At 40.2% G+C, this 15,243-nt stretch overlaps 1 protein-coding gene across 1 annotated transcript in view; it reads left to right on the plus strand.

Annotated features, from left to right (window-relative positions):
- Positions 1-15,243, plus strand: part of LOC134500247 (putative lysosomal acid lipase/cholesteryl ester hydrolase) — a 265,244-nt gene that overhangs the window by 14,452 nt on the left and 235,549 nt on the right. The window lies entirely within an intron of this gene.

The raw sequence follows: 15,243 nt of genomic DNA on the forward strand, positions 1-15,243 counted from the left end.
TTGTCTTTCGATTGTTGCTTGACTCTTGTACTCTGATTTCAAGATGGGTAATGGGGTCGGGAACACAGGTATCTGCGGGAGGGTAGGTGGCAAAATGCATGGCTTGACGTTGCAACACAAACTCTGCTACTTGTGTACTTGCATGCGATATGACAAAGCAGGTACGAAAGGATAGAGTTTGGTGACATCATGATGCATGTTTTGCCATTTTAGTGTTGTCACCAAAAGAACAGACACCTATGAAGAGAAAAAAATTTTATTCAGAGCAGACAAGATTCCTTAGAGCAGTAGTATTTATTGGTGGAGAAATTATACGATTCTTGCTGCCTAGAAAATGTCAGCCTCAGTCATTACAATGAATTGAGATGTCTCCACATGTGGGAACACTACTTGGTTTTGGTGCAGTTAATGTTGGTGGCTATCCAGCTTGGTGGAACAGTCATTAGTATCTCAAAGAAGCAAGTCCCTCTGGACTTTTTTTTAAGATTTTTTTTTTATCCTGCCTTTATTATTTTTATAAATAACTCAAGGCGGCGAACATACCTAGTACTCCTTCCTCCTCCTCCTTTCCCCATAACAACAACCCTGTGAGGTGAGTTGGGCTGAGAGAGAGGGACTGGCCCAAAGTCACCCAGCTGGGTTTCATGCCTAAGGCGGGACTAGAACTCCCAGTTTCCTGTCCAGATTCATCTTGAATGAGGCAGGGAATGTTGTCCTCTAGCAAATTCTTGTAATGAAAGTCAAGGAGCACAGTGGGAAAAATGGCACTAAGATTAAATATAAAGACCACACTAATTGTAAGTTCAACAACCGGCCTTAGTAATGGTTTTCCCTGTGACGCGTTCTGGTGGTGAAAGTTGGACTTCGAAGAAGCAGGATAGAAAGAGTAATGACACTTTTGAACTTGGAGAAGTTCAAAAGGAGTTGTTGGAGAAAACTCCTGAGGATACCATAGATAGCTGAGAAGACAGACAAAGGGATCATCCTTCACAATCCAGAGTTCTCACTCAAGGCACAAATAACCAGGCTCCAAATTAAGCAAGGTGGATAGACTTAATTACAGAAGTGATGAGTACACCTGAAGGGCCAGGTTGGGGCAGATCATACTGGAGAAAGTTAACCTAAGAGTGAACATTGCTCGATGAAACTTTATGAATCAATTGGCGCCTAGTAGCTACAGGTCTTCCCTCTAAGATCCCCAATATTAAGTAATGATGTCTGATGGGAGACATCATTACTTAATATTGTACTTAATATTAACTAAAGGCATACCTTCTATGTTGTCCCTGCCCTCTGGCATAGGGTTTCCCCAGAGGTTCAGCCTTTAAATGATCTCTGAAAACATGTTCTTCCCCCAAGCTCTGGGATAGGTCTTGGTGTGTACATTGATATGCAATAATGGTTCAGTTAGGGCATGTTTTTCCTCCTGGGATACATTATGTTCATTTCTCTTTACCTTTATATATTGAATCTGTTTTTAATCTGCACAGTATGCTGCTCAGAATAAATTTTGCATTGGGAAGCCTTATAAATAAAATTTAAAAAACTTTTTTTTTTTTTTGCTTTAGCAAATATCATTTTCTCCAGAGAATATAAATGCACACAAAGTCTTCCCACCATTGTTAACTAGGACCATCTTGATCACACACTTCACTTTATTATTTACTTTTTCTTAGTTTTTGCCTTCATGGTTAGGAGCTTCAGCCAGCAAATTAATGACAGGAAGGGATTGTTTAGGGGTTCCTGGGAGTTTTTCAGTCATGGAGGTGAAGGACCGAGTTGGCCTCCGACTGCACAGCATCATATAGCATCTCCTCAAGGGAAAGTGAAATTCCAATTAGTCATGGCCAACACAGTGGCTCCCAGGTGACCAGCTGTGAAGTACGTGCCCTCTTCCAACCAATACTTGCAACCACAGCTTCAGGGATCCAGGTGCCTGATTCTTCCATCTTTGGCCAATGTATACGCAGTTCCAGTTTCCCATTTCTGCACTGGTTTCACAAGTACTACACCCTCCCCACCTTCAAAATCCCTGCTACCTTCTGCTCCCCAGAGATCCTAAGGAAAAGCTATGGAGTTCCTAATCAGCTTCATGTTCTCGTAGAACACTAGGAGTACATCTGTCTCCCCCATCAGGTTGCAACATGCTTCTCCATGTCCTTTACAAAAAACATCTTAAGATCAATTTTTACGCCTTGGCCGAAGCATTCTTTGGCAGGAGGGTACTATAGAAAATAGTTCCCAACAAGGATTAGGGGCACCCTGAAAATAGGGTCTCTCTCGGGAACAGCTGTGCTAGGTCTCACTTCAGAATCCCCTGGATCAGCTGTAAGAAAACTGCATATGTACTTAATCAGTCAATTTATATAGCCACTCAGCACGAGACTCAGGGCAGCATATATCATCAATAACAGAAGAATCAATCAAGCCACATAATAAGATATAATAAATGCAATCAAAGGAAGCAACACATACCACTCCTAGACCCAATGCCTGGGGAAAGAAGCAGGTCTCTGCTGCCTTTTGAGAGGCAGGCAGGCTAGCCAGATCTCAGGTGGGTGGGGCGGAAAGGTGTTCCAAAGGGTGAAAGCAGCAACAGAGACAGCAGAGAAGGTACACTGGGCTTCCTGTGAAGGTCCTTCTACAGCAGGGAGAGGCATCCAGCTTATCCAGGCACTGGTGGAAAAAAGGGGGAGAGATTTCTCAGGAATCTCATTGATATTCACAACTGGGACGAAGTCTAACATGTCTCTCCTGTATTTTTACCTTCTTGAGTTTTATTTCTATGAGCTCTCCTTGTAGTTTAACATTTCAAGATGGGAAGAGAGCCATCTCCTCCCACAGAAGCCAACATCAGAAGACTTTCTAGCTGTCCCTCCAGAGCTGGTGGGAGAAGTACTCACTGTCTCTGCTATAGAAAAAAGACCTTCCCTGTAACTCCAGGGTCCTGCTCATGGAATAACAATTCATGCAAAATTCCCCTCGATAAATTTAAGCGTGTTAATTAGCACATTCAGTCTAATCTGTTTAATAAACTAATTGAAATAATAAAATAGCACACATTGCCTTATCTGTATATCCCCCCAAGTCAAGTCCGTATTATTCAGATTAATTGAATAATTAGAAAACAATGAAGCTCATTTATAAAAGTCCATTTCATGCATTGTTTTCAATCAAAGGAGCCTATTCTTTTATAAATTTAGATTTTTGTTATTTTCCATGCTCAGTTTTACTAATCTTAATAACTGCATTAGCTGCCATTATTTATTTCCAACTGTCAATTTTGCTGTTTTTGCTGGGTTAGCTGTTGGTGAACTTTTGATATTTGGTAGCAAAATATTCTGCCAACACTGCATTCAAATGTAGGGCAATTACATTTATCTTTACTTGTAAGCAGAGGCCCAATTTCCCACTCTGCTTCGAAGATTTCCACTTTTCCCCATGTGTTCTGCAATACAGTTAAAAAAAACCACTGGTTCTAGCAGCATATGCTACAATTTTGGTAAGCAAGCCCTTGTAAAATGTATTTGTAAGCTTGTTTTTACAAAATGCAGTGAGGTCGTTTTTAGAAACAAGTTCCGGTCCCATAATTATTAGGGCTATGCACAAAAGGGGTGTTTGGCTTTGTTGGAGATCAGAGCAAAACCACCCCTCTGAGCTGCATCCTTTGTTCCTTCATTCAGAAACAGTGGTTTCTGTATATTGTCGTATAGAATACATCTCGTGGTTATACGACTGCAAAAATAGCTGGATTGTTATGATTAGTCAGCTTATTTATTTTTGATCATTATATACTCATTTGTTTGATAAAAATGTTCTAAAAATAATTAAGGAGGCTTTTCATACTATATTTTTCTATATACAGTATATCTATTTTCATTATATCTATTACAAATAAACTCAATTTCATTACTGTAAACTGACCAGCTAAATCAGGACCAGGTAACTTTTACGATCCACATTTAAAAGTGATCTCTCTCTCTCTCTCTCTCTCTCTCTCTCTGGATTACTGCAATGCACTCTACATGGGGCTGCCCTTGAAGACCACCTGGAAGCTGCAACTGGTTCAGAATGCAGTGGCACATGCAGTTTTGGGTGCCCCACAGTTCACCCAAGTAACACCACTGCTGTTACTAGCTTCCAGTCGCTTTCCAGGTGCAATTCAAGGTACTAGTTATCACCTTTAAAGCCCTGCATGGCACAGGGGCAGATTACTTGTGGGACCACCTCTCCCTGAGGGTATCTGCCCATCCTACTAGGTTAGATAGGGTGGGTGCACTCCAGGGTTAACCCTAACCCTCCCTCAAATGTTGCCACCTGATGGGACCTCAGAGGCATGCCTTCTTGGTGGCCACCTCAGCCCTTTGGGACAGCCTCCCACCTGAGATCCTTTTAGCATTCCAGAGGACTGTGAAGACCTGGCTCTTCCCCCAAGCATTGGGCTAGGATCGGGGTTGAGCTGTGAAGCTGTTTGGTCTGCCACCTGGAGGGAAGGATACCTTTGTTTTTAACTACGTTTTATGGATTGTTGTGAGCTGCCTAGAGTCATTGAATGAGATAGGCGGCCACATAAGTCCTGTAAATAAATAAATAATTTTGATGAAGTGAAATTCTTTTTCTGCTTTATAAATTAACATTATTTTTGCCTCATTCTGAGCATTTCATTTTGATGTGTATTCTCACATTCATTGCACTACTTGGATAAAAGACTTCTGTGCAGAATTTTACAGAATTTAACTGGGAAATATCATTGTTCAAACTTTGTTATCCTATCTCCTCTTAAAATGGGGTACATTTAATATTTAAACTATTTTAAAGAGATGCATAGAATCTTAAGGGATATTTGCTTTGTACAAGCTGCAGAGGCTGTTTGGGATATCAGAAAATATTTTATTGATTGATTGATTGATTGATTGACTGAACTTCTCAACTGCCCAACTCATATATGACGACTCTGGGCAGTTTACAAATAATATCCTAATAGCTTAGTTGCTTATTTGCAAAACAAAACTTACTTAGAAAAGCACATAATATAATTATTTCACCTTTACGATTTGCTAGAACTTTTTGAAGAGAGATAAAACAGAACTTTAACTATTTATGCAAGGAGGAAAATCTTAACATCCTTTACAGGACAACGCAAACCTCTTATGAAAATTCCTTATTTTCCCAGTAGATGGCAGTGTTAAACTGGAATGTAAGCTCCCCCAACCAATAGTTTACAAAAGCTGCCAAAATATTTAATAATAATAATAATAATAATAATAATTCATGCTTATTCTTAAGTTTCTAAAACAAGTATATTTTTAAAAAAATTCAGAAAATGTATCCAGAAACTGAGAAAAAGTTTTGCATTTCTTTCTTCCTATGAAGTGAAACCAAGTGGAGGAAAGACAATTCAGTGGAAAATCTGCACCCAACAGTAACTGAATGAAGTGCAAAAATCAGTTTAGAAATACACCATTAGATGGACACAGTCGCTCAGTTTATAAGCTACCCTTAGAAAACCCATTAATCAGTGAGTCAATAAGTTGCCTGTCAGTTGTCATAGAATTTAAAAACAAAATCAAATACGATAAAAGTACTGTAATCACTTCGTGCAAGGAAGCTGGGCACAAAGCTATAAGGATAAGCAAAGGATTCAAGGACTAAGAAGAACTTGATTCCAAGTCTTCCTATGAGCTTGTGGCAGTATGCTAATTCCTCTTCCAAGATTTGTTGTTTTTGTTGTTGTTGTTGTTGTTAAGAACTTTATTAAATTTCAACATAAATATTTCTTTAATCCGCTCCCTCTACTTGGGAAGATAATTATGTCCTCTGTGATTGAGACTATATGAAGTGCCTGGGTGAAGTCTTATCCTGATCTGATCAAAATATCTCCCTGTTCCACTCTCTTTGATCTCTTCTGGTACTTGAAGTGGGGAGGACCATGGATTTTTTTTTTTTTCCAGGTGGGGGAGACCTCAAGAGGACAGATAAAGCCAGATGGTGGCATATGGCTTGTCAAATGCAGAAACAGTTTGCAGTCTTGTTTATCTTCTAGATTTTCAGGGGTAGTTTTTACAACTTTTTTTAGCATTGTATTTGTTTTGGAGCTCGTTTTTAATTTGCTTTGTGCAATTTTGTTTTCTATAATTGATTTAACTTACCTGTGATATACTGGTAAGATATTTATACTGAATAAAAAAAGAAATAATAGAAAGGTAAAATATAAATGACAAATTAAAGGAGGTGGAATACAACTGGTTTTCTTCTGATTTGCAAAAGCTTTCCCTAGTTGATTCTTACAAAACATCCATAAATATATTGCTTGATTATTTAGTATTACTATTAATCATTAGATACTTCCAAATCCTTTTAGACTGAATGTATAATAATTATAGTGATAGGTGATTTTACATTTTTATGTCTCCAGCCATAAAGCCACCCTTCGCCTATTTGGTTTCCTTGGTTTTTTTTTTTTTTTTGCTGATAAGTCCTCCTGATTATATCATCTTTCTGGTATTCGTTTTGGCACATGTTAATCTGAATTAACAAGTATCTTCCCAAATAAGTTATCAGAAGCTTACTTTGGTTAAAAGTATTTCTAACGTTTTTACTTGGAACCTTCCCTAAATGGGAGACTTTATCTCCCATAATTCCCAGCCAGGATAGGCTTTGGGAATGGGACTTATAGTCCAGCAAACCTCTAGGGCTCCAGACCAGGAAAGTTTCTAGCGAGCATCTCCCCATCCATCTTTAGGGGAAAGCTGGAATTATCCTTTGCACACAGAGAAGCGAGAGGATAATGATTTCTCCCCCTAGCTCCACGCTGACCCTTTCCTAGCTCTTCTGAGCCATCTAAGCAAAAAGGTGAATAGGCCAACCATTTATAGCAGGGATAAATTAATGTCATTCTCCCAAAGCTTAAATTGATATTCTCCCAGGCACCCTGTTAGAGGACATTGACTCGGCCATCTTAGAAGCCATCTCTAAGGAGAGGTCATTTGCATACAGGAGAGAGAGAAATTAATATACATCTTTCCAAATCTCACTTATTTAGGGCCTGGAAGAATCAGCAGTGATTCAGTTTGAAGCCAGTGTGATGTGCAGTTGGACCAGGCCCAAGGAGACTCAAGTTCATCCTCAATCATGGACTGTTGTCCATCACCTTCAGCTCAACCTTCCCTACAGTTTTGTTGTGAGAAAAACTGGAGAAAGGATTGCCATGTATGGTGCCTTGAGCTCCTGAAAGGGGGGTTTAAATCTAACTAACAACTACAGCGAAGATGCAAGAGTTGAAAAGGGCACATTCCCCATTTGAGTTTTTAGTCTGCAATGTTATGAGGAACTGATTGATTTTAGTTCACTGCTATTCAGTTTGGGGGTGGGGGGGAAGCACCCATTGGATCTTAAGGGAAAGGAAATAAACATCTGCAACTGCTGCACTTTTTGAAGAACAGGATGAAAAGAGCAGGGGGGGCAGAACTTTCAGGATATATTGTTGTTGTTTATTCATTTAGTCGCTTCCGACTCTTCGTGACCTCATGGACCAGCCCACGCCAGAGCTTCCTGTCGGTCGTCAACACCCCCAGCTCCCCCAGGGACGAGTCCGTCACCTCTAGAATATCATCCATCCACCTTGCCCTTGGGCGGCCCCTCTTCCTTTTGCCCTCCACTCTCCCTAGCATCAGCATCTTCTCCAGGGTGTCCTGTCTTCTCATTATGTGGCCAAAGTATTTCAGTTTTGCCTTTAATATCATTCCCTCAAGTGAGCAGTCTGGCTTTATTTCCTGGAGGATGGACTGGTTGGATCTTCTTGCAGTCCAAGGCACTCTCAGAATTTTCCTCCAACACCATAGTTCAAAAGCATCAATCTTCCTTCTCTCAGCCTTCCATATGGTCCAGCTCTCGCAGCCATATGTTACTACGGGGAACACCATTGCTTTAACTATGCGGACCTTTGTTGTCAGTGTGATGTCTCTGCTCTTAACTATTTTACTGAGATTTGTCATTCTCTTCATCCAAGGATTAAGCGTCTTCTGATTTCCTGCCTGCAGTCAGCATCTGCAGTAATCTTCGCACCTAGAAATACAAAGTCTTTCACTGCCTCTACATTTTCTCCCTCTATTTGCCAGTTATCAAGCTGGTTGCCATAATCTTGGTTTTTTTGAGGTTTAGCTGCAAGCCAGCTTTTGCACTTTCTTCTTTCACATTCATCATAAGGCTCCTCAGTTCCTCTTCGCTTTCAGCCATCCAAGTGGTATCATCTGCATATCTGAGATTGTTAATGTTTCTTCCAGCGATTTTAACTCCAGCCTTGGATTCCTCAAGCCCAGCATGTCGCATGATGTGTTCTGCATACAAGTTGAATAGGTAGGGTGAGAGTATACAGCCCTGCCGTACTCCTTTCCCAATCTTAAACCAGTCCGTTGTTCCGTGGACTGTTCTTACTGTTGCTACTTGATTGTTATACAGATTCTTCAGGAGGCATACAAGATGACTTGGTATCCCCATACCACTAAGAACTTGCCACAATTTGTTCTGGTCCACACAGTCAAACGCTTTAGAATAGTCAATAAAACAGAAATAGACGTTTTTCTGAAACTCCCTGGCTTTTTCCATTATCCAGCGGATATTGGCAATTTGGTCCCTAGTTCCTCTGCCTTTTCTAAACCCAGCTTGTACATCTGGCAATTCTCGCTCCATGAATTGCTGAAGTCTACTTTGCAGGATCTTGAGCATTACCTTACTGGCATGTGAAATGAGTGCCACTGTTCGATAGTTTGAACATTCTTTAGTGTTTCCCTTTTTTGGTATGGGGATATAAGTTGATTTTTTCCAGTCTGATGGCCATTCTTGTGTTTTCCAAATTTGCTGGCATATAGCATGCATTACCTTGACAGCATCATCTTGCAAGATTTTGAACAGTTCAGCTGGGATGCCGTCGTCTCCTGTTGCCTTGTTATTAGCAATGCTTCTTAAGGCCCATTCAACCTCACTCTTCAGGATGTCTGGCTCTAGCTCACTGACCATACCATCAAAGCTATCCCCGATATTGTTATCCTTCCTATACAGGTCTTCTGTATATTCTTGCCACCTTTTCTTGATCTCTTCTTCTTCTGTTAGGTCCTTGCCATCTTTTTTTTTTGATCATACCCATTTTGGCCTGGAATTTACCTCCGATGTTTCTAATTTTCTGGAAGAGGTCTCTTGTCCTTCCTATTCTATTGTCTTCTTCCACTTCCACGCATTGCTTGTTTAAAAATAATTCCTTATCTCTTCTGGCTAACCTCTGGAATGTTGCATTTAATTGGGCATATCTCCCCCTATCACTGTTGCCTTTTGCTTTCCTTCTTTCTTGGGCTACTTCTAGTGTCTCAGCAGACAGCCATTTTGCCTTCTTGGTTTTCTCTTTCTTTGGGATGTATTTTGTTGCCGCCTCCTGAACAATGTTGCGAACTTCTGTCCAGAGTTCTTCCGGGACCCTATCTACTAAGTCCAGTCCCTTAAATCGATTCTTCATCTCCACTGCATATTCCTTAGGAATATTAGTGAGCTCATATCTAGCTGATCTGTGGGTCTTCCCTAATCTCTTTAGTCTGGTCCTAAATTGTGCAAGAAGAAGTTCGTGATCGGAACTACAGTCAGCTCCAGGTCTTGTTTTTACCTACTGTATAGATGTCCGCCACCTTTGGCTGCAAAGGATGTAGTCAATCTGATTTTGGTGTTGTCCATCTGGGGAAGTCCATGTATAAAGCCGTCTCTTAGGTTGTTGGAAGAGAGTGTTTGTTATGCAGAGTGAGTTGTCTTGGCCAAATTCTATCAGCCTATGTCCTGCTTCGTTTTGTCCTCCCAGGCCATGCTTACCTGTAATTCCAGGTGTCATTTGACTGCCCACCTTAGCATTCCAGTCTCCCGTGATGAAAATAACATCTCTTTTAGGCGTGTTGTCCAGTAGGTGCTGCAGATCCTCAGAGAACTGCTCTACTTCAGCTTCTTCAGCATCTGTGGTTGGGGCGTATATTTGGATCACTGTGATGTTAGATGGCTTGCCCTGAATTCGAACTGAGATCATTCTATCGTTTTTTGGATTGTATCCGAGCACTGCTTTAGCCGCTTGACTATTAATTATGAAGGCTACTCCATTTCTTCTGTGGTCCTCTTGTCCACAGTCGTAGATCTGGTGGTCATTTGATGTGAAGTGGCCCATTCCAGTCCATTTCAGTTCATTGACGCCCAAAATGTCTATCTTTAATCTTGAGATCTCACCAATAACCACATCCAATTTGCCCTGGCTCATAGATCTTACATTCCAGGTTCCAATGGTGTGTTGATCCTTAGAACATCAGATTCTCCGTTCACCACCAGCACCGTCGGCCGCTAGCCGTCCTTTCGGCTTTGAGCTAGCTGCGTCATCATGTCTGGGGCTAGTTGAACTCATCCTCTGTTCCTCCCCAGTAGCATTTTGACCATCTTCTGACCTGGGGGTCTCATCTTCCAATGGTATACCGACATATCTCTGGTTGTACTGATCCATTTAGTTTTCACGGCAAGAATACTGGGGTGGGTTGCCATTACCTTCCCCAGGGATCACATTTAGTCTGACCTCTCTGTCATGACCTTCCCGTCTTGGGTGGCCCTTCACGATTTAGCTTATGGCATCATTGAGGTGCTCAAGCTCCAGCACCACGACAAGGTAACGATCCTTTGCTGAAGTCAGGATATATTAACACTACCAAATTTCAGCTGAATAATTTCAAAGGTTTCACTACAGTACATTTCTGAAATACTTACCCTGCCCCTTTTTTAAGGCAGGGAGGAAGAATAGGCAGCTCCCAGTTCCCTTCAAGGAGACTAAGTTGTGCCAAACCAATAAAAAAGTGTCCTACTCCAAATAAAATCTGTATGAAACTGTATAAAAGTAAGCTCTTACTTTTTTACTTGCTTTTCTGGTGTGCTAGCTAAGCTTGATATTGATGAAGGATCACTGACTTTCCCTAGTAGGTTGGGTGCTTATTTTCTGGGGTGTCAGGAGGATTGTCATAATGGTTAGAAGTTTTGTACCCCTTAATGCTAGCTTTGGAGGGGTACCAGGCTGGACAGGGCACACTGGCAAAGTTCTATTCTGGTCAAGACTCAGAAGAATGACCACTAATCAGCCCATACGAAGTCATGTAGCTTTGCTGCCTCTGATCTTAGGATCTTATGATGGTTATGTGGGATGACAGGAGAATGGCGTCGCTTGGTTCCTCCTGGGAAGGATTCTTTGATCAGTGACAGCATTTGTTTGTTTTAGGGTTGTGGCTTCTTGCCAATCATCTCTATTAGTTAATTAGCTGAGGCAATAGAAGCAGGCTGGCACAGTAAGATTCAATGCCATCAAGACAGATGGGCCATTTGTGGCACTGACCAAGTGATATTCATAGTCTTGCCAATCCATATTCTTAAAAATACCAAATGTTTCTACCAATACCTCTATTAGCCCACATCCAGATGCTCATTTTGAAATATTTCAACCTGCTGTAATTATGCAAAATGTATAAAGTAAGGTACAACCCAAGAGGGTATCCTAAACTGGCCCACCTTGAGTTCATCTTGAGAGTGTTGAGGGGAAATATTCTTTGTCACATTTGCCGGACTCATGTAACACTTCATTATCACAATGGAAAACCATGTTAAGGCATTTGACTGGCCATGTGAAAGAGGTTGAGACCTGAGAAAGTGAATGAACCTTTAAGAAATATTAGTAGATATTTGGGCTACTCACTTCAATGTCAGAGAGCCCCTCCACACTCAATGTCAGAGAGCCCCTCCACACTCAACTCTGCACTTCAGCCTTCTCCATATACGAACATTAAGTTGCAGCATGACATATTGTCTGAAACCACCCCAAAAGCAAGAGAAAAGTTGTCAAGCCCAAGAAGTGCTTCAGAAGACTACAAAGAACTTTGAAGCCACCGGATTTGATTTGATTCCATTTATATATACAGTATATATGATTGGCTGCTTCCAAGCCGGTCCCCACTTTGATTTGCAAATCTGCTTCAGTGGGATGATTTGCTGGGTGCTTTGTCAAATCAAAACATTCCTTTGAAACTCTGCACAGCCATAAGATATAGTCTGTGTCCACTGAGAATGTCAAAAGTCCTGGAGGCTGGCTTTTGTCAGTCCTTGACCTTCACTAATCTTTATAGTGGGAAATAGCACTAACATAAAATGAAGACCTATATATCATACCCAGATTTCTATCTTATTCAGAGAGTCTCACACAGGGCTTGGGAAGATCCTGGTTAGCAAACTGAATACCAGTGGACCAGTGGAAAACAATGATAATACTCCTAGAAAACCTGCCTGGGACCTCTTGTTACAGTCAGAAAATGGAAAAGAGAAACAGGTGTTGGACTCTCTCACCATGAGTGACTAAGTAACCTTGACAACATAGTTTTGTTAAAAACAAAAAGGATGATACTTGATGATTTTCAACTGGTGTTTCCTATAACTACTCCCATGATGCTTATCCCTTATCCGTCCTAGCCATAGTAGGCCAAAGACGGATCACCAACCACATTGCATTTTAGATTCAATTATATTAGAAACCTGTCAAGGTACCGGATTCTGTGCTCATCAATGACTAATGATGCAGAAGTAGACAAGACAATGGTCAAGTCTATGCACTAAGCAGAATGAAAAAGTGGTTCTTCCCACCCAGTTCATATAGGAAGCTTCCTATAAGTCATGTCATTCTAACTTTTACACAACCATCTTGAAGTTCTTATAAGTAGACAGTTAAAAGGATCAGACATTCCAGGGAGAATGACTTGATCAATGTCCATTAATATTTTATTTTATGTTTTATTCAATTTATATACAGTATATGATTGGCTGATCAAATAAATAATAAAATAAAATAAAATAAAATAAAATAAAATAAAATAAAATAAAATAAAATAAAATAAAATAAAATAAAATAAAATAAAATAAAATAAAATAAAATAAAATAAAATAAAATAAAATAAAATAAAATAAAATAAAATAAAATAAAATAAAATAAAATAAAATAAAATAAAATAATGAAGGGCTGACCAAACTGAATTAGTTCAGACATTAAACTCTTAAACTCCTTGCTTGCGGAGAGGTCTGATGACAGCTGGTAGTGTGGGAAAGGGCCTTCTTCGTATCGCTCACAAGTAGTGGAACGCTCCCTTTCTTAGATTTATTTATTCCCCTATTTGAAGTATTTCCACCCAGTTCTTCTACCTAAAGGTTTCCAGAGCTGTTCACAATAATAAAAACAGGTCAGTCTCTACTCTCAGGCTTAGAGTCTAAAAAAGACTTAATACAGGAAGGAAAGGGAAGGGAATGGGTAGAAAAAGGAAACATCTTATAGCCTTTGATTACAGTAAATATAGTAATTATTGTATTACATTACTGTTGTGCATCACTTCTACATTATTGGAAAGGTGGCATAAAAAGGTTTCCAGGACATAATGAATTGTCCATGGTTGATCACCCTGAAGATTATTCCAGTCCAGTGTTCCTCAACCTTGGCAATTTTAAGAGGTGTAGACTTCAACTCCCAGAATTCCCCAGCCAGCAAGCTGAGAGTTGAAGTCCACACCTCTTAAAGTTGCCAAGGTTGAGGAACACTGATCTAGTCTAATCCTCAATTTCCAGCTGCAGCTAGCCTTGGCAAGTTTGCATGCCAGCCACCAGAGTGATGGACCTTCCCTGCTGTTTCCCCACAGGGATGCTGCTGTTTAAATGGAACTTGGTTTATCATTTTGACTTATGTCCTAATTTCCCACCCACCCCAAACTGGACTCTCAAGGCAGCTCCCAGAAGAGAAGACCAATCAAGCAGAGTTAAAAACCCATGTAAACTAAAACCTCAAACATGGTGAAAACTCCTGTTACAATTATTCCAAAATGCAACATGGAATGGAGCCTTTTTTTTTTTTCATAAAGGGACCAACTATTGATTTTACAGGGAATGTGTTGCAGTTTTGAGAAGAACAGAAGAGAACTCTCTTCCATTTAGACACTTTGATAATCTTAAGAAAAAATACAACATTTTGAACATCCATATTCAGTCTTTCTGTCCATAAAGGTCTTGCATAGATAGAGGCAATTCTATTAGGAATGGCTTTATATATTATTATTTCATACCCCACCTTTATTTTGGGGACAAAATGCTCTCTTCTTCTATTTTCCTCACAAGTACCACCCTGTGAGGTGGGTTCTGAAGAGAGTGTGGCTGGCTCAAATAGCTGAAAAATTAGACCATGCGTAAAGAAAGCTATTCTAAATTAAATAGTTCTTCAAGCCTCATGTATCCTAAACTCATGGTTGTTGCACCAGCCAATGGTTTCTTACGCTTTTATGTACTGCTGATTGAAATAAATTGTGGTTGGACTAGATGAACTCAAATTTCCCTTCTTACCCTTAAAGTCTATCTTTCTGTGAGTGCATGAAAGTGATACTTTAGTCTCTCAATGTCTGGCAGCCAATAGTGAACATTTCATTAACACCTCATGCTGCTTATTTTATAATTCATAGGAAAAATGGATGGAAAAACCATAGTGGCATTACACTGTGTGCACAATTATTAGGCAAGTGAGTATTTTGACCATATCATCATTTTTATGCATATTTTCCACCTCCAAGCTGTATAAACCTGAATGCTTATTGGCTATAAGCATATCAGGTGATGTGTATTTGTGTAATGAGGGAGGGTGTGGCCTAAGGAGATCAACACCCTATAGCAAGGTGTGCATAATTATTAGGCAGCTTCTTTTCCTCAGGCAAAATGGGCCAAAAAAGAGATTTAACTGACTCTGAAAAGTCAAAAATTGTAAACAGTCTTTCAGAGGGATGCAGCACTCTTGAAATTGCTAAGATATTGGGGCATGACCACAGAACCCAATATTGCAACCGTTTTGTTGCAAATAGTCAACAGGGTCACAAGAAACGTGTTGAGAAAAAAAGACACAAATTAACTGCCAAAGATTTGAGAAGAATCAAACGTGAAGCTACTAGGAACCCATTATCCTCCAGTGCTGTCATATCCCAGAACTGCAACCTACCTGGAGTGCCCAGAAGTACAAGGTTCACTGTTCAGTGCTCAGAGACATGGCCAAGGTAAGGAGGGCTGAAACTCGACCACCACTGAACAAGACACGTAAGTTGAAACGGCAAGACTGGGCCAAGGAATATCTGAAGACAGAGTTTTCAAAGGTTTTATGGACTGATGAGTGACTCTTGA

The sequence above is a fragment of the Candoia aspera genome, chromosome 6 (assembly GCF_035149785.1).
Source record: "Candoia aspera isolate rCanAsp1 chromosome 6, rCanAsp1.hap2, whole genome shotgun sequence".
NCBI classification, from domain to species: domain Eukaryota; kingdom Metazoa; phylum Chordata; class Lepidosauria; order Squamata; family Boidae; genus Candoia; species Candoia aspera.